The sequence below is a fragment of the Equus przewalskii genome, chromosome 9, assembly GCF_037783145.1.
Source record: "Equus przewalskii isolate Varuska chromosome 9, EquPr2, whole genome shotgun sequence".
Lineage (NCBI taxonomy): Eukaryota > Metazoa > Chordata > Mammalia > Perissodactyla > Equidae > Equus > Equus przewalskii.
The window spans coordinates 1,241,600-1,268,157 of NC_091839.1; the positions used below are offsets into that span (position 1 = coordinate 1,241,600).

At 48.2% G+C, this 26,558-nt stretch overlaps 1 long non-coding RNA gene across 1 annotated transcript; it reads right to left on the reverse strand.

Moving 5' to 3' along the window:
• Positions 1–24,452: 24,452 nt before the first annotated feature.
• On the reverse strand, positions 24,453–26,487 carry LOC139085412 (uncharacterized). The gene is made up of 3 exons (XR_011543666.1): positions 26,192–26,487; positions 25,717–25,892; positions 24,453–25,092 (listed from the first exon to the last, which is right to left on the reverse strand). It is a non-coding gene; the product is annotated as an uncharacterized lncRNA (long non-coding RNA).
• Between the last annotated feature and the right edge of the window lie 71 nt (positions 26,488–26,558).

A 26,558-nucleotide genomic window follows, 5' to 3' on the forward strand; every position in this document is an offset into this window, starting at 1 on the left:
AACCTAAATGACAGAGAATTCAAAGCAGCTGTCATGAAGAAACTCAACAAGTTACACGAAGACTCAGAATGACAGTTCATTGAGCTCAGGAATAAAATTAATCAACAGAAGGAGTAGTTCACCAAAGTGATTGAAAGTCTTAAAAAGAACAAATTCTGGAGATGAAGAACACAATTAATGACATGAATGATAAAGTAGAAAACATTGGAAATAGAACAGACTATATGGAAGAGAGAATTAATGAGCTTGAAGATAGAAATCTAGAAATGATTCAGGGGGAAGAGGGGAGAGAACAAAGAATTTTAAAAGATAGAGAAATTCTATGAGAAGCATCTGACTCAATTAGGAAAAGCAACATAAGGATAATGAGTATCCCAAAAGGAGAGGCGAGGGAGAAAAGAGCAGAGAGCTTATTTAAAGAAATAATAGCTGAGAACTTCTCAAACCAGGTGAAGGAACTGGATATACAAGTACAGGAAGCTAATAGACCACAAAAAGACCTTCTCCATGGCACATTACCTTAAAACTCAAAAGTCAATGACAAAGAAAGAATATCGAAGGCAGCTAGAAAGAAGAAAATAACTTACAAAGGAACCCTCATTAGGCTATCAGTGGATTTCTCAACAGAAACTCTATGGGTTAGGAGAGGTGGAATTATGTATTCAAAATATTAAAAGATAAAAATCATCAGCCCAGAATACTCTATCCAGCAAAGTTATCCTTCAGCTATGAAGGTGAAATAAGGCTTTCCCAGACAAACAAAAGCAAAGGAGTTCATTGCCACTAGACCTGCCTTACAAGAAATGTTGACAGGAGCCCTCCTGCCTGAGACAAAAATGCAAAGGTATACAAAGCTTTGAGCAAAGTGATAAATAGACAGAAAGAATCAGAAGATTGCAACTCTATATCAGAATAGGTTAGTAAACACTTAATTAAAACAATTAATTATAATATAAAGGCTAAAGAGAGAGAAACCATAAAAAATAACTACAAGCACTTCAATTTGGTAACTAACTCACAATTAAGAAAAGGACAATTTGTGACAACAAAAACATGAAAAGGAAAGAAGAAAAGGACAGAACCTTCATAGGATAATGGAGATAAGATGCTACCAGCAGAAATATGTCATCTATGAGATCTTCTATAGACCTTATGGCAACCACAAAACAAAAACTCCAAGCAGAGTCACAAAACATTAAAAAAAAAGAGAAAAGTGAGAAACACATCACAGAAAACCACCAAATTGAAATGACAGACAGAAACACAAGGGGGGGAAATGAAAATATAGGACAACCAGAAAACAAATGATAAAATGGCTGTATTAAGCCCTCATATATCACTCTAAATGTAAATGGATCGAATTCACCAATCAAAAGACACAGAGTGGCTGGATGGATTAAAAAACAAGACCCAACAATACACTGCCTCTAGGAGACCCATCTCAGCTCTAAAGACAAACACAGGCTCAGAGTGAAAGGATAGAAGATGATATTCCAAGAAAATGGCAAACAAAAGACAGCAGATGTAGCCATACTTATATCAGACTAACCAGAATTTAAGCCAAAAAGGATGAGACAAAAATAGACATTATATATTGATAAAAAGGACATTACACCAAGAAGACACAACCCTCATTAATATATAGGCACCGAACATAGGAGCACCAAAGTATATAAAGCAACTATTAACAGACCTAAAAGGAGAAATTGACAGCAAAACAATAATAGTAAGGGACTTTAAGATCCCACTAACATCAATGGATAAACCATCCAGACAGATTCAACAAGGAAACATTGGCCTTAAATGAAACACTAGACCAAGAGGACTCTCTCTGTATATATATATATATGAAACATTCCACCAAAAAAAAGCAGAAAATACATTCTTCTTGCATGCACATGGAACATTCTCAAAGATTGACCATATGCTGGGAAAAAAACAAGTCTCAATAAATCTAAGAAGATTGAAATCATATCAAACATCTTTTCCAACCACAATGGTATGAAACTAGAGATCAACCACAAGAAGAATGCTAGAAAAGTCACAAATATGTGGAGACTAAACAACATGCTACTGAACAACTAATGAATCAATGAAGAAATCAAAAGATAAATTTTTTTAAAAACTGAGAACAAACGAAAATGAAAACACAACATACCAAAACCTATGAAGTGCAGCAAAAGCAGTACTATGAGGGAAGTATACATCAATGCAGGCCTATCTCAAGATACAAGAAAAATCTCAAATAAACAATCTAATACTACACCTAAAAGAACCAGGAAGAAAAGAACAAACAAAGCCTAAAGTCAGTAAAAGGAAACAAATAACAAAAATCTGAGCAGAAATAAAATCAGAAATGAAAAATTAAATTACAACAGACACCAGAGAAATATAAAAGATTATAGGAGAATACTATGAAAATCTATACACCAATAAATTGGATAACCCAGAAGAAATAGATAAATTCTTAGGATCATACAACATCCCAAAACTGAATCAAGATGAAATAGAGAATCTATATAGATCCATCATAAGAAAAGAAATTGAAACCATAATCAAAAACCTCCCAAAAAACAAAAGTGGAGGACTAGACAGATTCTCTGGCAAATTCTAACAAATATTCAAAGAAGATTTAATACCTATCCTTCTCAAACTTTTCTAAAACATTGAAGATGATAATATGCATCCTAGCTCATTTTACAAGGCAAATATTAGCCTGATATCAAAACTAGACAAGGACAATACAAAACAGAAAATACAGGCCAATATTGCTGATGAATGCTAATGCAAAACTTCTCAGCAAAATATTGGCAAACTAAATATGAAACGTTAGAAAGATTACACAGCACAATCAAATGGGATTTATTCCAGGAATGCAGCAATGGTTCAACATCCACAAATCAATCAATGTGATACACCACATTAACAAAATGAAGACTAAAAATCACATGATCATCTAATAGATGCAGAGAGAGCATTTGACAAGATGCAGATCCATTCATGATAAAAAAAAAAATCTCTCAATAAAATGGGTATAGAAGGAAAATATCTCAACATAATAATGCCATTTACAACAAACTGAAGTCAACATCATGCTCAATGGTGAAAAGCTGAAAGTCATCCCTCTGAGAACAGGAACAAAACGAGGATGCCCACTCTCTCCATTCTTATTCAACATAGTATTGGAAGTCCTAGCCAGAGCAATTAGGCAAGAAAAAGACATAAAAGTGTCCAAAGTGGAAAGGAAGAAGTAAAACTATCACTATTTTTGGATGACATAATTCTACACATTAAGAAAACCCTAAAGAATCCACCAAAAAACTATTAGAAATAATTAACAAATACAGTAAAGTTGCTGGATGCAAAATCAACATACAAAAATCAGTCACATTTCTATACACTTACAATGAACTAGCAGAAAAAGAAATCAAGAATAGATTCCCCTTTACGATCACAAAAAGAATAAAATGTCTTGGAATAAATTTAACCAAAGAGATAAAAGACCTATACACTGAAAACCATAAGACATTATAGAAAGAAATTGAAGAAGACATAAAGAAATGGAAAGATATTGCATGCTTATGCATTGGAATAATTAACATAGTTAAAATGTCCATATTACATAAAGCAATCCACAGATTCCATGCAATCCCAATCAGAATCCCAATTACATTTTTCATAGAAATAGAACAAAGAATCCTAAAATTTACATGGAACAACAAAAGACCCCAAATAGCCAAAGCAATCCTGAGAAAAAAGAGCAAAGCTGGAGGTATCACAATCCTTGATTTCAAAATATACTACAAAGCTATCGTCATCCAAACAGCATGGTACTGGCACAAAAACAGACAATGGATCAGATGAATGGAACAGAATCAAGAGCCCAGAAATAAACCCACATATCTTTTGAGAGCTAATTTTTGACAAAGGAACCGAGAACACAGAATGAAGAACAGAAAATTTCTTCAACAAATGATGTTGGGAGAACTGGACAGCCACGTACAAAAGAATGAAAGTAGACCATATCATACTCCATACACAAAAATTAACTCAAAATAGATAAACACTGGAACGTAAGACTTGAAACCATAAAACTCTGAGAAGAAAACGTAGGCAGTACACTCTTTGACATTGGTCTGAGCAGTATCTTTCTGAAAATCATGTCTCCTCAGGCAAGGAAAGCAAAAGAAAAAACAAGCAAATGGGGCTACATCAAACTGAAATCTTCTGCAAAGCAAACGAAACCATCAACAAAATGAAAAGACAACCCACCAACCGGGGGAGAATATTTGCAAATCATATATCCAATAAGCAGTTAATATCCAAAATAAAGAATTGATACAACTCAACAACAAACAACCTGATCAAAAAATGGGAAGAGGATATGAACAGACGTTTTTCCAAAGAAGATATACAGATGGCCAATAGGCACATGAAAAGATGTTCGACATCACTAATTGTTAGGGGAATGCAAATCAAAACTACAATGAGATATCAGCTTACACCCATTAGATTGGTTATCAATAAAAAGACAAGAAATAACAAGTGCTAGAGAGGATGTGGAGAAAAACAGACATTCGTATACTGCTGGCGGGAATGCAAATTGGTGCAGCCACTATGGAAAACAGTATGAAGATTTCTCAAATATTAAAAATAGAAATGCCACATGATCCAGCCATTTCACTTATGGGTATTTATCCAAAGAACATGAAAACACTAATTTGAAAAGACACATGCACCCCTACGTTCATTGCAGCATTATTCACAATAGCCAAGACTGGAAGCAACCTAAGTGCCTATCGTCAGATTAATGGATAAAGAAGACGTGGTATATATATACAACAGAACAGTACTCAGTCATAAGATGAAATCTGGCCATTTGCAATAACATGGATGGATCTTGATGGTATTATGCTAAGTGAAATAAGTCAGATGGAGAAAGACAATTACTCTGTGACTTCACTCATATGTGGAAGATAAACAAACACAGAGCTAAGGAGAACAGATTGGTGGTTACCAGAGGGCAAGGGGGTGGAGGAAGGGCAAAAGAGTAAACAGGGACATATGTATGGTGATGGAGGAAAACCTAGACTATTTGTGGTGAACATGATGAACTTTATACAGAAACTGAAATAGAAAAATGTACACCTGAAATTTACACAACGTGATAAGCCAATGTGACCTCAATAAAATAATTTTTTTAAAAAAAGAAATGGAAAACTTGAGTTTGCCTCCTGAACCAAAGAGATTTAACTAGTAACTACAAATATTCCCACAAAGAAAATCTCATGATCAGATGGCATTACTGGTGAATTCTGCAAAACAGTAAAAGAATTATCAATCCTTCAATGACTCTCCCAAAAATAGAAGAGGAGGGAACACTTTTGCAATTTATTCTGTGAACCCAGTAATGCTCTGATACCAAAACCAGACAAAGACATCACAAGAAAAGAAAACTACGGACAATTATCCCTTATGAATAGAGATGCAAAATTCTCAACAAAATATGAGCAAACAAAATTCAATAGCACATAGGACATCAGTTAAATGGTACCACAAGAATTTCTACCACTCAATCCCCCTGAGAAACATTCATTGAACAACTATCTGTACACAAAAATACCTTCAAAAGAGCCGAGGATTACAGGTGAGAGATTACAGCACCTGAATGAAGCACAGAAATAAGAAAAGACACATTGAGGAGGGTAGGAAAGATAGCTTCAGACTACGCCCATTACCCCTACCCTAAGCCTGGCAGTCCAGCATGGAGAGAGACACCTTCCTCATGGAAAAAGGAGAGTAAATTTCACTGTGGGCCTATCAGCCCACTCCAGCACTAGGATGACTCCCATGGACCTAGATGGCTCCCTGTAGGCTCCTGTGAATCCAGGCCCCAAGCTCACCCCAATGCCTGTCCATGCTAGTATCCCAAAGTAGCATCACTAGCAACAGGCTCCTGGCAGGCACCTGTGAATCCAGACCTCAGCTCACCCCAGTACCCGCCTACTCTGCAAACTCAGGCCCCCAGCTCATCCTGGCAATTACTGGCTCCCCCTTCCTCATGAAAGTCCCAAGGAACCAGCTCCCTTCAGTCTCCTATGAACCCAGGGTCCTGTCTCACCCCAGCATGGGCCTGCTCTAGCAGCCTGAAGTGGCTCACTAGCCCCAGCAGACTCCCACAGCTCCAGGCAGCTTCTTTGGATTGAGGCTCCCAATTAGAACCCACAAACCAGGCTCCAAGGTAACACCCATGAACCCAAGGTCCCAGCCGGGCCCAGCACCAGACTGACTACCATGGATCCAGGTTTTTGACTCACCCCAGCACCAGGCTACTCAAGTACTCCAGCAGCAAGCCAATCCCAGGACACAACCAGATGGCCCATACAGAATCTCCAGACAGGCTGACTGGTGAAGGAGTTTGCTTGCAAAGGAAACTGATCAGACTCCAATACTGAGCCTAAAGAAATGGAGATCTATGAAGTATCTGACAAAGAATTCAAAACAATCCTCTTAAAGACATTCAGGAATTAAAAGAAAACACAGATGACAACTAAATAAAATTAGGAAAACAATGCATGAACAAAATGAGAAATTCAACAAGGAAATATAAACCATTAAAAACAAACAGAAATCCTACAGTCGTAGAATAATGCAATGACTAATTGAAGAATGCAATAGGGAGCTTCAACAGCAGACTCAATCAAGCAGAAGAAAGAATTAGTGAACTAGAAGACAGATCATTTGAAATCATCCAGTCAGAGGAGCAAAAAGAAAAAAGAATGAAAAAGAGTGAAGAAAACCTGTGTGAATTATGGAATAACATTAAAAGAAACAATCTACATATTATTGGAATCCCAGAATGAGAAGAGAGGGAGAAAGGAGCAGAAAGCTTATTTAAAGAAACAATGGCAGAGAACTTCCTAAATCTGGGGAGAGATTTAGACATCCAAATTCATGAAGCTAATAGGTCACCCCAAAATTTTAATCAAAAATGATCTTATCCAAGACATATTATAACAAAACTGTGTAAAACCAAAGACAAAGAGAGAATTTTAAAAAGCGGTACGAGAAAAAATGTCTCACATAGAAGGGAACCCCCCTAAGGCTATCAGCATACTTCTCAGCAGAATCCTTGTAGGCCAGGAAAGAGTGGGATGATATAACCAAAATTCTGAAGGAGAAGAACCTGCCAACAAAGACTATTTTACCCAGCAAAGGCATCCTTCAGAAATGAAGGGGAAATAAAGGCTTTCTCAGACAAACAAAAGCTGAGGGAGTTCATTGCTAGACCTGCCTTACAAGAAATGCTGAAAGGAGTTCTTCAAGCTGAAATGAAAAGGCACTAACAGTAATGTGATAACATACGAAAATGTAAAACATACTGGTAAAGGTAAGCATATAGTCAAATTCAGAATGCTGTAATAATGTAAAATGGTGGCATGTTAATCACTTAATTCCACTGTGAAGGTTTAAAGAACAAAAGGATTTAAAACAACTTTAGCTCCAATAACTTGTTAATGGGTACGTAATATAAAAGGAGGTAAATTGTGACATCGAAACATAAATTATGGGAGGGGGAGTAAGGGGTGGAGTTTTATATGTGATTAAAGTTAAGTTGTTATCAGCTTAAAACAGACTGCTGTCTTTATAAGGTGTTTATGTAAGCCTCAGAATATCACAGAGCAAAAATCTACAGTAGATACACAAAAGACAAGGAAAAGGTAATCAAAGCTACTGCTACAGAAAATCAGCAATCCACAAAGACAACAAAAGCAGAAGACAGGAATAAGGGGACTACAAAACAACCAGAAAACAATTAGCAAGATGGTATTAGTAAGTCCTTGCCTATCAATAAATACTTTAAATGTAAATGGATTGAATTCCTCAATCCAAAAGCATAGAGTGGCTGAATGGATTGAAAAACAAGACTCAACTATAAGCTGCCTACAAAAGGCGCACTTCAGCTTCAAGGACACACACAGGCTCAAAGAGAAGGGATGGGAAAAGATATTTCATGAAAATGTAAAACAAAAGAGAGCAGAGGTAACTATATTTAGACAAAACAGACTTTAAGCCAAAAATGGTAACAAGAAACAAGGGAGGTCATTATATGATGATAAAGGGGTCAATTCATTTAGAAGATATAGCTGTAAATATATATGCACCCAATATCAACACATCTAAATATATTAAGTAAATACTAACACATCTGAAAGGAGAAATAGGACACAATACAATATTAGTCGGGGACTTCAATACCCCACTTTCAACAATGGCTAGATTATCCAGACAGAAACTAAATAAGGAAACATTGGATTTGGATGATCTCTTAGACCAAATGGATCTAAGCACCAGGGTGTTTTGGTGGCCTGGGTTTGGTTCCCAGGCACAGAACCACACCACTTTCCTGCCAGCAGCCCTGCTGTGGCAGCAGCTCACAAAGAAGAACCAGAAGGACTTACAAGTCTACACAACTGTGTACTGGGGCTTTGGGGGTGGAGAAGAAAAAAGGAGGAAGACTGGCAACAGATGTTAGCTCGAGGCAACTCTTCTCCTGGAAGAAAAAAAAGACAACCTAATTTTAAAATAGTTAAAGCATTTTAACGGGCATTTCACCAAAGAAGACATGCAAATGGTTGATAAATATAAGTCAAAACCAAATGAGATACCACTTCACACCCACTAGGATGGCAATGCGTGGATACACATGTACATCAAAGCAGACAATAACAAGTGTTGGCAAGCATGTGGAGTAATTGGAACCCTCATACGTTGCTGGTGGGAATGTAAATGGTGTGGTCACTTTGGAAAAGTTTGGCATTCCTCAGAATGTTAAATATAGAATTATCATATGACCCAGCAATTCCACTCCTAGATATATGCCCCAAAACTATTCACACAAAAACTTGTACATGAATGTTCACATGAGTTATTATTCGTAATCACCAGAAAGTGGAAACAACCCAAATGTCCATCAACTGATGAATGAATAAACACAATGTGGTTATCCATTCAATGCAATATTATTCAGCCGTAAAGAGGAATGAAGGACTGACTGCTACAACATGGAGAAACTGTGAAAACATCATGCTAAGTCAAAGAAGGCATACACAGAAAAATAAACATTGCATGATCCCGCTTATCCAGCAAAGGCAAATCCATGGAGACAAAGAGGACACTAGAAGCTGCCGAGGGATCTCTTTGGGGCATGATGCAAATGTTCCGGAATTAAAGAGTGGTGAAGTTCACACAACTTTGTAATTATACTAAAAACCAGGGAATTGAACATTTTTAAATGGTTGATTTTATGGTATATCAACTATATCTCAATAAACACACGGAAACTGTCATCATTATCTGACATACTATATAATGTGCCTATTTACCTTACTCACTGTTGTTTCCCCCATTAGAATTTAAATTTGACAAAGGAAAGGATTCTTATGTGTTTTGCTCGCTACTATTTCCCTAGCAATTCTCACAGTGCCTGGCACACAGTGGGCACTATGAGTGACTGTATGAATGGAGGTGGGGAAGGAAGGAAGGAAGGAGGGAAGGAAGAAAGAAGAACCAAAGGAGGGAGGGGGGAGATGGGAGACTGTTGTGTGCTCCTTGATGGGTGGAGGACAAAGACACTACATCTCATGTTTGGGCACCGAATTGGATTTAAAAGTCCCCTAGTACACTACCCACGGTGGACACTCAGTCAATGTCTGCTGAAGGAATGACCTAGTAAGCGAGTTCCCCTAACTTGCATCTTTTGCTTTCCTTGGTTAACACCACCTTCCCTTTCCCCCTAACCTATGAAGAGAGAGCGAGAGCCTATAATGGAATTCTTGTGTATTCACAGGAGTCGTGGGGAAAACTCTGCAGCAGGAGAATTCCTTCCTAGTTTTACCTTCTTCTGACAAGACAGTGGAGTAAATTCCCAGAGCCCTGCGAGTCCTTGCTCGGATGTTCCAAGTTCGAAACACCGTGGGTGGTGTGTGCAGAGACCAGCAGAGAGGGAAAGAGGAGCTCAGTTCCCGGATTGGAGAACAGCTGTTCAAACCGCTCAGTCGGTTACTTTGAGGAAATAAACTCCTTCCGCTGATTCTGGTTTTGTATCACGTTGCCCTCTGAGAGCAATGGTCTTGTTCGTTTTGTTCACAGCAGCTCATTCACTGTCTTTGGCCCAAAGTAGGACCAAAATATTGATGCTAAACATTTTGCGTTTTACTCTTGCCTTAACTAGGGCGTCACAAATTCAAACAGGCACAGGAGCTAGTCCTGGGGTGATAAGCGGGCGTGGTGGGGACTGTGGTAAACGAGAGAGAGCCCTCGCTGCGCAGTTCCACTGTGGCGGCCGCGTGGGGCCCAGATCTACGACTGCCAGGGCCGTCAGATCACTCTCCTCCTCTCTGTCTCTCTCTCTCCTTTTAAGGCAAACAATGTCTGGATTTTCTATATCAAATACGGTAATTTTTAAATGCTGGCAAGTGATTCAATTTGATTTTTAAACGTCTTTATTGAGATACAATTTAGATTCCATATCATTCACCTACTTAAAAAGTACAAAACAGTTGTGAAACCATTAAAATCTAGTCATCCCCCCAACAAGGAACCTTGTACCCATTAGCAGTCACCCCTCATTCCTCTCCCTGCACCCGTCCCAGGCAACCACTAGTCCACTTTCTGTCTCTGTAGATTCGCCTACTCTGGACGTTTCCCATCAATGGGATCATCCAATACACAGACTCTTGAGTCTGGTTTCTCTCACGCAACATAAGCTTTCCAAGGTTCATTCGTGTTGTGGCGTGCATCAGTATTTCACTCCTTTTTCATTGTTGCTGTTGAATAGCACTCCCGTGTGTGGCTACAGCATATTTTGATTATCCGTTACCAGTGGATGGACACTGGGCAAACATTCCACAAGCTGGGCTCAGTCTTGGGTGGCCATTTATCACCTCTGCCCTGGACAGTTGTGACAGGCTCCTGGCTTGTGTCCCTGCCCCCTGTTCAACCCCACTGCCCCCTGATGACAGAGGGCATGGATGCAACCAGCCAGACAGTCCAGGTTGGGAATTTGGGGACAATTTTTCTAAAACAAGGCTCTGCACATCTATATTACTCTTCCCTCCCATCCTAATGCTGAACCTGCCCTCCACCCTTGGCTTCAGGATGGAGTGCCAGCCCCTTAGCCCAGCACACAAATTCCCTCCTGACTTGGTCCCAGTGCCCTCCACAGCTTCCCTGGTCACAAACCCTACTCTCCAACCCACCACATCACTCTCCTCTCTTGAACCCCAGCATCCCATTCCTCCATTCCTCACTCATGCTTTGCCACGTGGTGTGGCAGTCCATCCGACTGGGAGTCACTGTCCTCCACTGGGTGGCGAGCTTCTTCTGGCCAAGGGCAGTTCCTTCTTCAATAGCGCCTGTCCTCAGAGCTCAGGACACAGGAGATATGTGATCAACGTCTGATCATGGAACGGACTTAGGCTGTTCCTCCATCTAAAACGCTCGTCCCTGCCTGTCCCAAAGTGTGGACTGACTTTGGAATTCCCGTCTATTTACTGTTTTCAAATGGAGACTCTTCCCAAGCCGGGTATCCAAATGTCAGATTTCAAAACATGCTGTGAGCTAGAGAGTCCAAGTTACCCACTTCAAGGCTGGGACCTGTGATGGGAATTCTGACTGACGGCCCCTTAATTACAGCCTTTAAATATACACAGTCACTGACGGGAGGCCGGGCTTTAGAGCGCCCTCTGCTGCCCGGGTTGAAATGTGAACAGTGGGGGATGGTTCCCTCCGCTGCAAGAGCCACAGATCAGAGACAATGTGAAGGAAACTCTACAGGTCCCTGTAGGAGGACGTCTGTCCTTTGCAGGTGCTGTCGAAACCAGAAGAGGTGGGATGGCTCAGACAAGGGAAACAAATATTGTTTGTGCTCCAGACTGATGCACGCAGTCTATTTGCTGGTGATTAGAGTGGCTTGAAAGGAAAGACAGCAGAGAAATATAGATTTATACACCAGGACAGGAAACACTGGCAGGCGAGTGGGAGGTGACTCAAAGCAGCGTGCCAGACACAGGGCAGCCCACTTATCCAGGCCTCCAGTCACCCCGACACGGACAGGGACATGGGGACACCGCCGCCCTCATACCTCCAGCATGCCCCAAACCACCCCTTCTCCTCACTGCCTCCCTCAGCAGGACGGGCCCTGTCTCAGTTGGTGGCATATGTGCAGGTCGCTTTTCCTCCACCAAACCCCCAGGAGACAGCACAGAATTTGGTTTGGCAGCTGCAGCCATGTTGCGATCTGAGACCTTGTCACTATTCCACAGTGAGCTCAGCCAACAAGTACGGCCCATGGGAGTTGTTGATGCCACAGTACCAGTTTGGATGGAGAGAGTCGCCCTGAAGTGTAATTTGGTGATGGATCGGGCAGGAAGTGTAGGTCAAAACCACCATATCAGAGTGTGTTTAAGTCCTGACGTTGCCAATTGATGGTTATGTGACATTGACCTTGGCCTAGAATTGCTGGGTAAGACACAGGATGCCCAGTTAAATTTGAATTTCAGATGAAAAAAAGTTTTTGGACAGACTTAACGGACAATTTATCTCAATTATATATGACAAATAAATGGCAAGCAATAGGATATATTGGAATATATGAGGAAGCCGTGTGGTGTAAACCTAATTCAGCCTGAGCTTGTTTTCCAAAAGGGTCTGACGTGGCCGTTGAGCATGCCTTGTACATCTGCTTTAGGCATTTGCTGTGTCCCAAAGGCAAGAACGATAAAGGTGCAACTTCCCCCACACTGGCATTTCCTAAGGAGAAGCATCTTTCCTTAGGCTAGGAACTGATTGCTGCGCTCACCTCTGACCACCCAGCTCACCTGTGACCACCCAGCTCGAGACAGCAGACCTGCCACCCTGCTGTGCCCATCGGTTGTTGTAACAACAGGGCAGTCTCGTGACTATTGTAAAAGGGACATTTCAATCATGTGTGAAACATGCTCTTTGAGGGTACATAACCACTCTGTGCACCCCACTACTTTGGCGCCCTTCCTTCCTTGGGAAAGGCAGGCCCCGGGCTAAGCTAGTCCTCACATCTGGCTCAGAATAAACTCATCCAAATTTCATTTATAGATTGGTTATGAATTACTTTAATCAACACATATTATTTTGTTTATCTAAAATTCCAACTTAACTGGGTGTCCTGTACTTTATTCACTCCATCTGACAGGTGGTCCCCCTCACTGAGCCCCATTTCCCCCCTTTGTTTCCACAGGGTAGCAATGCCGGCTTCAAAGGAGGGTGACAGCCCAGTGAGATGGCATCAGAGGAGTGCAGGTCCTTACTCAGTTGGTAGGCAGTAGGACCATGACAAATTCACCTCCTAATAACTCTTCTCTTGCCTCACTACCTTTGTCTGCCTTTTAGCTATTTCCAAATGTTCAACTTCATAAAGGCCAATGTGTGCTTTCCTCATGGTGGCACATTTCTCTTCTCGCCACAGAAAGCCTAAGAACCTCGGGTGAGATGGAGAAAAGGCAGTGGGATTTACAGGTGGCCGCCGAGCCCCTCAATCTGAAGACTTGTCTGATGGACCTGGTCTCCCCGACACCCCTTGGCTGGCAAACAGCGCCCTCTACTTCTCTTCCCCAGCAGGAAGGTGTGACTAGGGCGTCCTGGTATAGCAGGAATCTAACCTGCTTCTGGAAGGGCTGGGAGGGAAATATGGCAATTTAAGAGGTCCACTCAGAAGGAGAAATATGCACTGAGTTCCTTCGATCTCCTCGCCTGCACACTCTGACCAGAAGTCCATTAACCGTGTTGGGAAACACGCACTTCAGCACGACTCTGGCTGGTTTGTGGGCCATCCTGCCGCATCCACCATAATGTCCAACCGCATATGCGCACCAATAATCTTTTATGATGTCATAATGTGTTTTAGTGTGTGGATGGCTATTATCTTTTAGAGGCCCCCATTTAGATTTATGGAGCAAAAGAGAAAAGTTTTTAAAAAATGTAATCTAATTAATCTGAGTGCATTTGTATGCCTATTAAAACTCACCTGTCCAGGATTCTCCATTTATCATGATTACGCGGGAACAGCCATTCTGAGAAGGCGGCTGCCTCTCCAGTTAATACAAAATGAAGATTTATTATCCGGAGTGCTTTTAGTGATGGTCTAGATTGAACGGATGGTTCTGTGTGACAAATCCTCCACGTAGCTGCAAAATTAGACACGTCGTCCTTTCACGTAGACTGCTTCCTGGCAATGCCTGGGGGCCACGGCTCATGGATTGTGGGCACGATAGGCCCATGGAGGTCCCAGCAGAGGAAGGGAGCCCATCCCTTAGGTAGGTGGCAGGCAGGCAATTCCCTCTACGGTGGCCCCAGATAGCAGCCTGGTCCCTCCATTGAGTTTGGCGTGGGGTGGTGCTCCCTCAGAGCTGTCAGTGCCCCCGGGTTGGTGCCCTCCTCTGGGAAGGAGGCTCCAGGAGCACGAGTGGTGTCTCCTCCCCACACCGAGGCCAGGGAGCAGCTTTTCTGGTCAATCCAGACCTAGGGACACATTGCCCATCTGTGAGTCCACATCCCGCAGGCTGCAGACCCTACAACGGGGAAAAAAGACCCTGATACTGGACTGAGCAAAGCGACCAAGACAGCCCCAGGATGGGCGTCACTGGAGCCCCCAGAGATGAGAGAGCTGCCTACACATGTGCACTCATTCTCTCTCCAGATTGCCGGCAAAGCACCCCAGGGTGCCGAACCCTCCCCTCCCCTGCCTGCCAACAGAGCAGGGTCAGGGGTCCCGTGTACCTGGGCTGGAGCTTGGCACCTGCCAGCAACTCTGGCGAGGTAGAGACACTCTTCTCTGGTGTGGTGGCCCCTGCCCACCTCTCTCTGTCCACTCATGGCCTCAGGGCCGCAGGGCTCCATCCTCAGCTCCCACAGCCCTGAGGAGTGTGGTGCTGTCCCTGCACTCCACTGAGCTCGCTGTGGCTGCGCTTCTATGAAAGTCGGGGCCCCCCACAACTCCAGACTAGATCCCAGAAGGTGAGGAAAGGAGGAAAACCCTGCTTCAGTTGGGACCCCCGAGCCCATCTCCCAAATCGAGCCCAGCTTCCTACGACCTCCACCCTGGTCCTGACCCCTCCTATGTCAGGCAGGTTCCCTGAGGGGGCGGGGCCGTGGTGAAAATCCCTGTGGGTGCCTGAACTAAACTGGGGTCTGAATGGGGATGATTTACGCAATAAAAGGACTTTAAAAAACATGGACCATCAGAGGGAGAGGAAGAAGCCGCTCCCTTTTCAAAGCTCTTTCAGTCCTTGCATTTGCATCAAGGAGAAAGTCTCAGTTAGGCTCCAGCACATGGGGAGAGGGAGAGAACACGAAGCCTACTTAAGGAAAAATATTCAGTCGATAATTGTGCCAGTAGCATCAGACACGAGAAATTCTGAAAGTGGATGAGAGAGGCTGAACAGACTTCCCTGTGTCCCAGGGAGAGCCTTCTCGTGCTCCCGCAGGCCCAGGTACAGGGCCCACGGGAGTCTGGTCAGCCTAGATACAGGTCGTGAGCCAGGTCGGGTGTGGACCCAGAAATGCCCCAGTCACCAGCGCCTCCATCGCGAAGGGAAGAGAAAAACCCAGGTGGCTGGAGCTCTTCGCTCCCTGTGCTGGTCGAGGAAGACCCCGGAGACGGAGTTGCCTGAGAGCAGGTGAGAACATGCCCTCTCTGGGCAGCCAGACCCGGGAGGGACTGTCCTGAACAGTGGTACTGTCGGCACGGCTCCCTCCCCACCCATGCCCCGCCACTCCCTCTGTGTTATGAAGGAGCTTATACAACACCCCCTCTCTAGGCAGTGCTGCATCCTGGGCCATGGGGCTGTGATGAGAAAGGCGAGACCTCCGCCCCCGCCCAGGTGAAAGGGATCTTCCTTCAATTCAGCGTCCGGCCCACAGATGTTCCGCGTTTAGCAGGCAGTTTGTTCTTTCCCTTCAAATGAAATTCTGGTGGGACTTGCTCTCGAGTTCATCCCAGGCCCCACTCTTACCTGTGCTGGACTCCTGGCCCCTGGACTCAGTGGTGTTATCTGACTGGCCGCTCCAGGCTTCTGAGGGGGTGGTCTCTGGTCTTAAGTGCAGACAGCTCCCAGGCCTGGGGGTTGGGGTGGTGAGGAGGCTGAGTGACATATAAGTGACCCCAGAGCAGAGCAGAACAGAACAGATAGCCCCTACTCTGGGGACACACGTTGTGTGACCCGAGGACAGAGGCGGAGGCGGTGGAATCCGCTTGGGAGTGCACAGGGCTTCCAGGAGGAGTCCTTGTCAGACACAAGCCCTGAAGAATGGCTAGTCCCTGAGCACTGGCAATCCTGACCCACGGTGTGATCCAAGCACAGCACGTGTGGTGTGCACGAGGGCCCTTGCAGAAATCCGTGTGTGGTGAGTTCCTGGGACCAGTGACTCAGGCTGGCTTCCACAGACGCGGAGGCTGAAGACTCCTGTTCACTGGGAGGCGATCCTGGGAGCCTCAGACAGTGGCTTGGGAGCGACAGGGAGGAGGAGGAAGCCAACAGAGGTTGTGCTGCCATGAGTGGCAGGTTACTGCTATGGGCAACTGGAGCTCAGTCCTGTTGGGGACCTCGGGAGACTGTGCAGAGCATGGTCCCTCCAGGACACAGAAGCTGGGGCACCGGCTGAGGGCTGCTCCTGGAGGTGGGGACTCCCAGGCACCTCCAGGCTGCCCTGCATTGGGGCAGCAAGGCAGGTTCCTGCCGCCAGAGAACAGCCTCAGGCGGAGTCACGGGGTTTGCGGTGGAATCGTGGTGTGCATGCGAATGGTGCAGGCCAAAGGGGAGACACAGGGGTGGGAACGCATCTGCTACCACAGGGGGAGAATTATGGGGTGGGACACCCGGGGCAGCCCTTCTGGATGAGGAGGTGCAGGTAGGACCTAGCCCCTGGGGCGCAGTGAAGGGAGAACATCGCGTTGCCTGTACCTGGTGAGAAGCACTCCCGTGTGGAGCCACAGGAGGCGCTAGGCATCCCCCACAGCTTCAGAAGGCAATTCCCCCAAAGGTTTCCAGGGGCAAAGGGATGGCAACGCAATGGTGCAAAGGCAAGCCCTGTGGCAGGCTGACCAGTGCTATCTGGGTGGTCCTGGGTGGGAAGTAGGTACGGGGGAGGGTGTCTTGTCTTCCAAGAGCATCAATTGCCTAGGTCTGTGCCCATCCGGTCTCTCAAAATCCTGGAGCTGGAAGGGAAGGCAGCTGGGGAAGCAGAACACGAATGTGAAAGGCATTTCAGAGTAATGTGTAAACGTAAGCAGATAAGAAGCATGGTAGACAGAAGGAAGAGGCCAAGGACAGGAGGTCCCCCCCATCCCACCAGGGCGAATCGTCTGGTTAAGGTCCAGGCCTGATGCATCTTGGGATTTGCTGAGTCACTAAAACACCTAACATGGTACCTAGCACATAGTAGGCACTTAACATATGTTTACAAAATCATTACTTTTAAAAAAATGCATAACTGGCTCAACCAGTTATTTGACTCTTGAAGAGCAAATGAGATAATGATTGGACTAAATTCAACCCTTTAATCTTTTTTAGCTCTGTTTTCCAAAGTCAGTGTTTTGGCAAAGGACAGACATGACGTGGAAAGGAAAGTTTTCACGAACTTAGGAATCAGGTTCTTCATACACGTGACAGTGGAGGCTCATCACCGATCAACTAGAGTTAGACTCTGCATCTGCATGTTTAAGAGTTAACTAACCCTGGATCCTTGACATACAATCCAAACATACTCGTGGAAATTCAGCATCTTTGCGATAGGCACAGAAAGCCTTAGCCAAGGCAGTGAATCTCACTGACATTCAAAGAATTATGTCTGACAACTGGATTTTAAGCAATTATTCTTCCTCCTTGTTGGATGGGGCCTTGGACCCAACAGTAAATATTTGTGGCCTCAAGTTGAGTAGAGACACAAATATAGTGTAACCCTCTAAATGCTTTGCTAACCCTCACCAAGGAGTCAAGACCTCGCCGATCCCTTCATCCCCCACCCTGTCAAAGCCCAAGGCCGGCAGGAGCCTGGGCTCCCACTGAGCCGCCTCCTTCAGGCCACAGATCTGCGATGGCCACAGCACCTCTGTCTTCTCATGCTAGCTCCGTCCTCAGAGAGATGCCAGCAGGATGGTACAAGCTCTGCCAAGGAAGGTCTTGGGAAAGTCAAGCATCATCATTATTAATTCCCCGCTGTTTGCCTGGGATGGAAGCCACTGGAGCACCAATGGAAGAGTCTTGACTCCAATAAATAAACACGTCCTTTGGGCAGATGTCTGGACTGCTCCGGCTGCTGACTGATGGCCCCTCGCCATGACAGTGGGCGCACAGGGACAGCCCAAAGGCTCTGCCTCGTCACAACAAGCAGGCTGGAACCTGGGCCCGGTTTTAGGGCCATCCCTTTGAAATACACTGACAGCTTAATGAAGTGATATTTATGGAACCCATGCCACTGGGAAGACGGCTGCTCCTTTTCTCCGTCTTCTATTTTTAATATTTGATCTGGCAAATGCATTATTAAAGGAATATTTCAAATCTGATTACTCTTCTGTTTGACTGTGTGTTATTCACGCACGCTGGGCGCCAGGGGAAATTATACCGACCAGTCTGGGAGCTTTACGATGTTATTCTTTCAAACAGCCCTCTGCTCCGAGTCTGATTAATTCACGTGAGAGGCTGTGGGCCCCCTCGCCTTAATCACAGTGGCCTCCTCCTTTCCTCCCAGTCTCCCTCAAGGCCTGTTCCGGACTCTTCTCCTGGGGCTCAGGAACCTCCTCTCTGAGAAGCGGTCTCCCTGGATATCCACAAAGTCGTTCTGCTGTGGTTTTGGTTAATCATTGAATTGTTAACTGAGCCTCAGTCTTCTTCATAAGGCACAGAACAGTGGGCAGGAACTCGGAGTGTGCCCTGACACGGCCTCACCTGGGTTTGAACCCTGGGTCCAGCCACAGGCGTCATGGTCACTTTCCTGCACGTCTCGTCTCTCCACTTTTCCCTTTGCAAGAGGCTAGCTCCACCTTGGAAGTCTCAAGCCACCTGATAAATCTACCCCTGGCTCGGCCTTTAGCAGGGAGCCAGAGAGAGCCTTTGAGCCCCACAGGGAAGAACATTCATGGGGTGGGTGCCGCGTGGCCCTGCCATGCCACTGGGACTCAGGCAAGAGGCTTCGTCTCCAAAGGCAGAGGGGCACGGAGACGAGACTGTAGGCTCAGCTCTCGCTGACCCACTGAAGCCCGTGTCCTGGCTCTAAGACTCTCTGGGCCTCACAAATCCCAGGGACTTTGGCCAACTATGTACTTTTTCTGTAAGGGCTAGATAGTAAATATTTTAGCCTTTGCAGGCCATATAGTCACTGTCACAACTATTTGACTCTGTCACGATAGCACTAAAGCAGCCTTGTAAACCAATGAGCATGGCTGTGTCCCAATAAAACTTTATAGACAAAAACAAGCAGCGGGCCAGATTGGTCTGCAAGCCGCAGTGTCCAGACTCCTGCTTTAGACGTCTGCTTGAATTAGGCATGTTTTTAAAAAAACTAAAACACTTCAGCTTCATCTTAAGCAATACTCATGAAATCAGAGGCTTAATTTCTGAGTCACATATATATATTTTTTCCCCAATACATTAAAAAATACTTAACTGTCAAACATTTTAAAGTTCTTCCACATTCCACTGAAACCCATCAGGGAAGCGTCAGGTGAGACCACCGCCAGGGGAGTGTGGAGACCCCCAGGGCCCCGCTAACCGCTGCTGCTGTGGGTGTCAGACAGGAGAGGGGCCCGGGAACAGGTCCCACAGCCAGGGTCTCTCCAGCACCAGCCATGACCCCTGCTCTCTGACCCTGCAGGGTTCTGTTCTCCAGACTCCAGGGGTCCTAGGCTGGCCTTCCAGGCAATGACAGTCTTGCCACCCAGCGTGTTGGACGGAGGCCCACCAAGAGGCTGCCTTGGCCAAGCCACCTCCTTACAGGGCCACATATGGTAAATATGCGAGAAAACCAACAAACAGGCCGCTACAGACAGGGGTCCACGGATGGGGAGCAAGGAAGTAGGGAGGGTAAAGAAGGGGGGCCCTTAGAGACAGGTTGAGGCAGGGCCTTTCGGGGTTGGTGACTCTGAGTCGAGATGGGGAGGATGAGAAAGAGCGAGCAGTGCAGAGGACAGGGCCAGCGCCATGCAGACAGAGGGAACGCTGGTGGGAAGGAATCAGCTGCGTTCAGGACAAGAGAGGATGCCAGGAGGGAAGGAGGGAGTGGGAAGACGGCGGAGGAGAAACCCAGGATGGCCAGAGGTCTGGCAGGCCCCACAATGAGGCTGGGAGGCCAGGTCAGCAGGCCAGTGTCCTGGCTAAAGCCAGTGGTCTCCCCTCGTCCTGCCGTCAGTGCGCCACCACCGCCCCACGCTGTGGCCGCGCTCCCCCTCTCCTTCTGGCGTGTTCGCTCAGACATCGCTTTTCAGCCCTCAGAATCAAAGCAGTCGCATGAAACTTCAGGACCTCAAACCTGAGGGCACGTGTGGGCAGCAGGGTGAATTCCCAGCTGAGGCGCAGACGGGCCACAAAACCTCCTATGAGGATGAGGCCGGCACCTCCTTTTGCAAAAAGCCGACCCGGGGCGAGAGCACCCCAGTGTGACTTCCACAGGCCGGCAGCACCACAGACGCTTTTGATTTCCCAACAGCTGCCATCACATAAACGTTAAACGCAGAACGGACAGTACACCACAGAGACTCTCTCAGAACGCGGTTAACTGGAAGAGGGGGGAGTTGGAGGCACGTTTGAGGCTGGGCCACCCTAGATTCCCTGGGGGGGGGAGCAGTTTGGACGCAGCTCCATCACGTGTCGTATCGTCCATCGGCTCTAACAGCACAAGCCCAAGGCTGCCGAAACGGGCACCAACGCAATATACCCAACAGTGCCACAAGCTGCTCCAGTTGGCGAGGTCTCTGCAAACGGTCCCAACCACCTGCCCGAGAGTAGCACCTGACAGTTAAGCATAAAGCAGCTCACCCAGCCCCGGAGCCCCCACGAGAGGCGGGAGGCCCCCTGGGGAGAGGAAAAATGTGACAGAAAGAGGCGAGGGCTGGCATCTTTCTGGGCGTGGGGATCTGAATCTCCCTAAAATTCCTTCTGCCCTAGTTTGTTTCTCATGGGGAGAGTGGGTGTCAGCAGGGCCGTCTGAGAACCGAGTGTGATGATGGAGGTCCCACTGGCCGTGGAGAGCATCCAGACAGAGATGAGTGTGCTCATCGCGGCCTCGGCTGTGGCCCACGGCCCTTTCCCGTCGGCCTCTCACTTCACCATGATCTCCTCAAGATCCATGAAGCTCAGGCCCGGAGGGCTCATTGTTGGGTCTTGTCCACAGTGAGGGGCAAGAAAGGGATCCAAGGACAGTGCTTTGTCCTCAGGGCTCCAGGAGGAGGGGGCGGTATTGGGAGGGAGGAGTAAGGAGATCTCAACCTAAAGCTCGTCCCTTTGCAGGCAGGGCTCCAGAGGCTGCCCAGGGCACAGGCCAACTCCCAGGGGGGTGTCTGCCCCTCGGCCCTTCCACTCTGGCCCAAATCGGCATACGCTGCTCCCACTCCTAATGCTCCCCATCGCCAGTTACAGATGGTCCTGAGGCCCTCATCTCCTGCCCTTCCCCGGCCGCGCGCCACTTTCTTTCTGCTCCCACCTCCCTCCTTCTCAGCACACCTAGTTTCCAGGCTGGCAGCAGTGGGCACAGAGTGTGTCACTCTGAAGGTGGCACCTGAGGAGGACAGCATCCTCCGGGCCCCAACTTCCACCCGTAGAGCCTCCTGGCTCTGCCCACCGCAGGGAGAATGACTTTCACATGGAGACACACTGAGAACCCACTTCTTTCTGAAAGAATAAATTAGCCAGAGGAGGGGCCTGAAGCCATGCCATGCAGCCCCAGGCCAGGACGGAAGGACAGGAGGATGACCCGGACCCCTCTCTCTCCAGGCAGAGAGGAAACCCACCTGAGTTTATTTGCAGAAGTTAACATTTACCAACGAGGCTGATGGTGTTTATGGTGGAGAGTTACGGAGATTTTGCCTCCAAATGGTCCCTGTGTCACGCTGACTTATCCAGTGCTGGTGAGCACATCTACGCTGGAAGGGCCATCCCCAGCGGGGGCTGAAGCAGGTCGTATGGGGATTTGGTTGAGGATATTGAGAGGACCAACTGGGCACACAGTCAGGGAGGGCTGGGGCCTCAGGACCCTCAGTCCCTTCTGTGCTTTCGGCTGCCCGTCCCTCCAATGCTCCCCAGGGAAGAAAAGCCTGATTCTTAAGGGCACCAACATTCCCTACCCAGGGCGGCCCTGGGCTGGCCCCACGGCAGTGGGACTCTGCTTCCTGCAGAAATGCCATCTGGGGTTCCCTGGCCTGCGTCCCCCAGCCCAGCGCCCAGGGGCCGTCTGTGTGGGGCTCTCCTCCACCGCAGCCTGCAGCCCACAATGCGTCACTCCTCCCAGCACTTACAGGCCCGTGTCTGCACTGGTGGGGAAGGCAATACGGCCTAGCGGGAGGGGTAGGAGCTCAGAGCCAGCCACCTGGGTTCAGTCCCAGCATCGCCACTTAGTGGGCGTGTGTCCGTCCTTAACCCCTGGCCCTCACCTCCTTCTCTGGGTAATGGAGGTAACCAGGTGCCACTTGTGAGGGCTGCCACAAGGACAGCTGCATAGTGCAAGTAAGGTGCTTGACAGGTAAGCCAAGATCGTCATGTGGTTGGGTCTATGTCTGCGCAGCCCCCGTCTGTGAACTCCCTGAGGGTCACGGCCCTGTCCTCTGGTGACAGCAATGAGGGATGTCTCCCTAGCAGCCGGCACAGGCCTGACACACAGTGGGTACTCACCCACTATCTACTCTAGTGAACTGATGCAGCACAATTTGCACAGGCAATGTTTACCCCCACCCCCTGCCTGGTGTGCTGTCCCCCTGGCTGGCTCTTTCTCATCCTGCGAGTCCCCACTCAATGTCACCTCCTCGGAGAGCCCTTCCCCAGCCATCCATCTACAGCAGCCTTCCCTAAGCTCTCTCTCTTTCCCATCGTCTCATTTTATTGTCTTAATAACAGCACGTTCCACTGATGGCCCCTGGTGGGTTTTCCTGTTTTCCACTGGCAGGAAACTCCAGGGAGGCAACTGGCCCCTGACACTCGGAGCTGCAGGAAGAGTCCCCCCAGTGACTCCCACACGGGTCTGTGGCCATGGGACGTGCAGGTAGGCCAGCAAGTGGAACCTCCCTGCGCGAGGATGCCAAGCCCAGAGCCAGCCCCGCAGTAGCCGTGAGGATCCTTGGTGGCTCCTCAAGGACGCAGGGGCATCTCAGAGCTCAGGAGAGTGGAAGAGGCCCCTCTCAGCTGTACCTGACTTCTCCTGTGCACGAGTCTCACCAGAGCCCGGGTCCCCATGGAATCTCGTCACCCACAGTCAGGGCGGGCCGGGACAAGCTGCAGTAACAGACAGCCCCAACATCCTCAGGGCTTAGCACAACCAAGTCACTCCTCTTTTCTTGCCTGCCCGTTATGGGTCAGCCAGGAGGACGCCAGTCCTTGCTCAGGCTGATGGAAGCCCCACCTTGACACATGATTCCACGATGACAGACGCAGAGGCACTGCTGCTCCACCCAGAGATGACACACATCACCTCCTCCACAACTCGCCACCAGCCAGGACCAGTCCCGAGGTCCCACCCACCCACAGGGGCTGGGAGTGCACCCACCCGTGCCCAGGGGCAGAAAGCTGGCATATTTGGTGACAGTGGAAATGACCACCACCCTCCCTGTGTCACTTCTACACGGGGGTGGCAGCAAGAGCTAACCTTATGGGAGCTGCTCTGTGCCCGGGTGCTCTGCACACGTGACCTCCATCACCATTATCCCATGTGACGGGAGCGGAAACCAGCCAGAGGAGGAAGACCTCGGCCAGGACCACGAACTGGCCAGTGGCAGAGGCAGAACCTCAGCACTGGGGGGTCAAGACCTTTGCTCTTGTCCGCACGACGACGTCCTCCGGGTGCCACGTGGCTGAGGCACCAGCCTCTGACAGCCATCGAGGGACTCTGAGCATGCAGCTTACCTTCTCCGAGGGTGACTCCCCTCATTTGTGAGATGGGGCTTAATTCCTGCCTACACGCTGCCTCAGAGTCACCAAAGGGTATTGTGAGCTACACATACAAGAAAAGGCCCTCTCACCTGCGGGTCTCCAGGAAACCTTCTCTCCTCACCAGACACCTGCCCTGGGAGGCTGGGGTGTCCCGTATGCCACCGCACAGGAGAGAGAGAAGTGTGCGCGGTGACAGCCTGCTGGGGTCCCCGGGGTGATCCGAGCAAAGCCGCGTCCTGCCAACAGTGCTGTGCAGTGTCAGGAAGGCAGACCACTGGCGGGTGGACGTGCGATTGAAAGCTTTTTATTTTGCCAAGTAAACAACTCTTTATAATCACCATCATTTCACCACAGGAAGGACTATGCGAGGCCAGAGGAGTGGGAAAGGTGCCATCACAGAATAAAAGGAAGTCCTTTCAATTGAATAAATATAGCTTTATGAAAAACCACGCGGGCCTGTTTTCCGCATTTCCCCGCAGGTCAGGGCGCCCGTCGACACAGACCGCACCACCGATGAGGACCCGAGAGCAGTCTTACCGTTGCAAACTTTCAGAGGCAGGAGGCCTGCGACCGTGGACCAAGAGCCCCACTCTGGCAAGGGGGCAGCAGGTGCCCAGCGTGAGTGACTGTGTCAGGGAGGCAGCTGGAGGCCCAGGGTCAGCTCTGCAGACTCCAGTCCCAGGCCCATGTCGCTCCCCACCCGCCCCGGGCGGGCTTAGCCGTGGAACGAAGATGCTCGGTTTTCTTCCTCCCTTCCCCTCACACACTCCTTCTCGGCCCCCTGAGAGCCCAGACCTTCGCTCCTGTGATCTGGGGCTCCCAGCCTCCCGGAACCTTTGCACGGGGGCAGCCACGGCCTCCTGGACGAACAGTGCTTGGAGTCTTCTGTGAAGAATTTCTTTGAGCTCCTTCTCCTGTTTATCTCCTCCTGATTAAAAGGCCATAAAGAACTGATTTGCCAAAGACTTCATAACCAGGCGCAGGGGACAATGTGCAATCTGATGACAGGTCCAGACCCATCTTTCATGGGAGCACTGGGCCCAGGGCCGCATGAGTGACAGTGTGGAAACGGGCGAGCCCTGCTAGCCCTGGAGCTGGCCGGGAGGAATGCGACTGCAGCGGGAGGCGGGGTTGGCCTCTCCGGGGCCTGGCCGAGTGCCTGCTCAGCTAACGCACCGATGGACGATCCCTGGAGTAGTCAGGATGTTGGTGGCAAATAACAGAGGCCCAGTTCATCTGGCTCAGACTAAAGTGGGAATACATTGGCTTATGAAACTAAAGAGAGGCTCATCTCAGCTTCAAGTCAATGACATCCAGGTGCCTGATGTCGTCACTGGGAACCTACCTCTCCCCGTGAATGGCTTCCCGCAGTGACGTCGTTCTCAGGAAGGCTCGCTCTGTGTGGCTGCAAGAGGCCGACCAGCAGCCCCAGGCCATCAGCCTCCAGATGAGCAGCTCCAGCCGTAGGGAAAGCTTCCCCTCCCTACCTTGGCTCCATAAGAAGCTGGCCTGGCTTGGGCTGGGCACCCATCCCTGCTGTATTAACACTTACCAGTTACAGACACCATGTTTGGTTCTGAGGACGGGAACATGAGTAAGACATGCCACCTTCTCTCGAGGAGCTCCCAACCTCACAGGAAAGACTTCACGGTTAACAGACATTGTGAGTAACCAGGTCCAGTGCTGTCCCTCGTGAGAGGTCAGGGGACTAGTTGAGGGGCAAAGCCTCTGCAATAAAATTAAAATTTCTTTCAACAGCAGCATCCTCAAAGGCTCCAGTCCCAATCTCCTAACCCAGCAGCCTGGCTGAGAGCTGGGGGCCCTGCAGTCTGTCAGATCTGCGTTGAACCCCGGCTCTGCCACTTCGGAGCTCTGAGAACCTGGACGGTGAAGTCAGCGCTCTGTGCCTCTGGACAAAGGAGATGATAATAACATCTACCTCGTCAGGTTGTTCCGAGGACTAAACGAGATCAGGCAGCTAACTCAGTGCCGACATACAAGAGGAGCTGAACAAAGGGCATTATTACCGTTTCTATCCCCTGATGGCTGTTGCAGTAGATGGGGGGCTCTGAACGCCCTCACCACGGCAGGAGGGCGCGGGAGCGGACTAACAGCACAGACAAGGGGCCGACGTGGACCCAAGATTCCACCGAGCCAGCATCTGGGCAGCCGTTGTCAGTACGATCTGATGATTCTCAGGGATCTCGTCCAGAGGTCCCGATGCTGGGGAGGGGGTCCAGGTGAACTCAGAACTCAGGGGCCTGAGATGGACCTCAGACCAGGTTCCAGCACTATGCAGAGTTCATTGACCTCCCCGCCTTCCAAGGACACTGGGCCTGCGCCCTACGTGAAGGAATGTGTCTGGGCTCGGGGCCAAAGACGGCCACTTCAGCC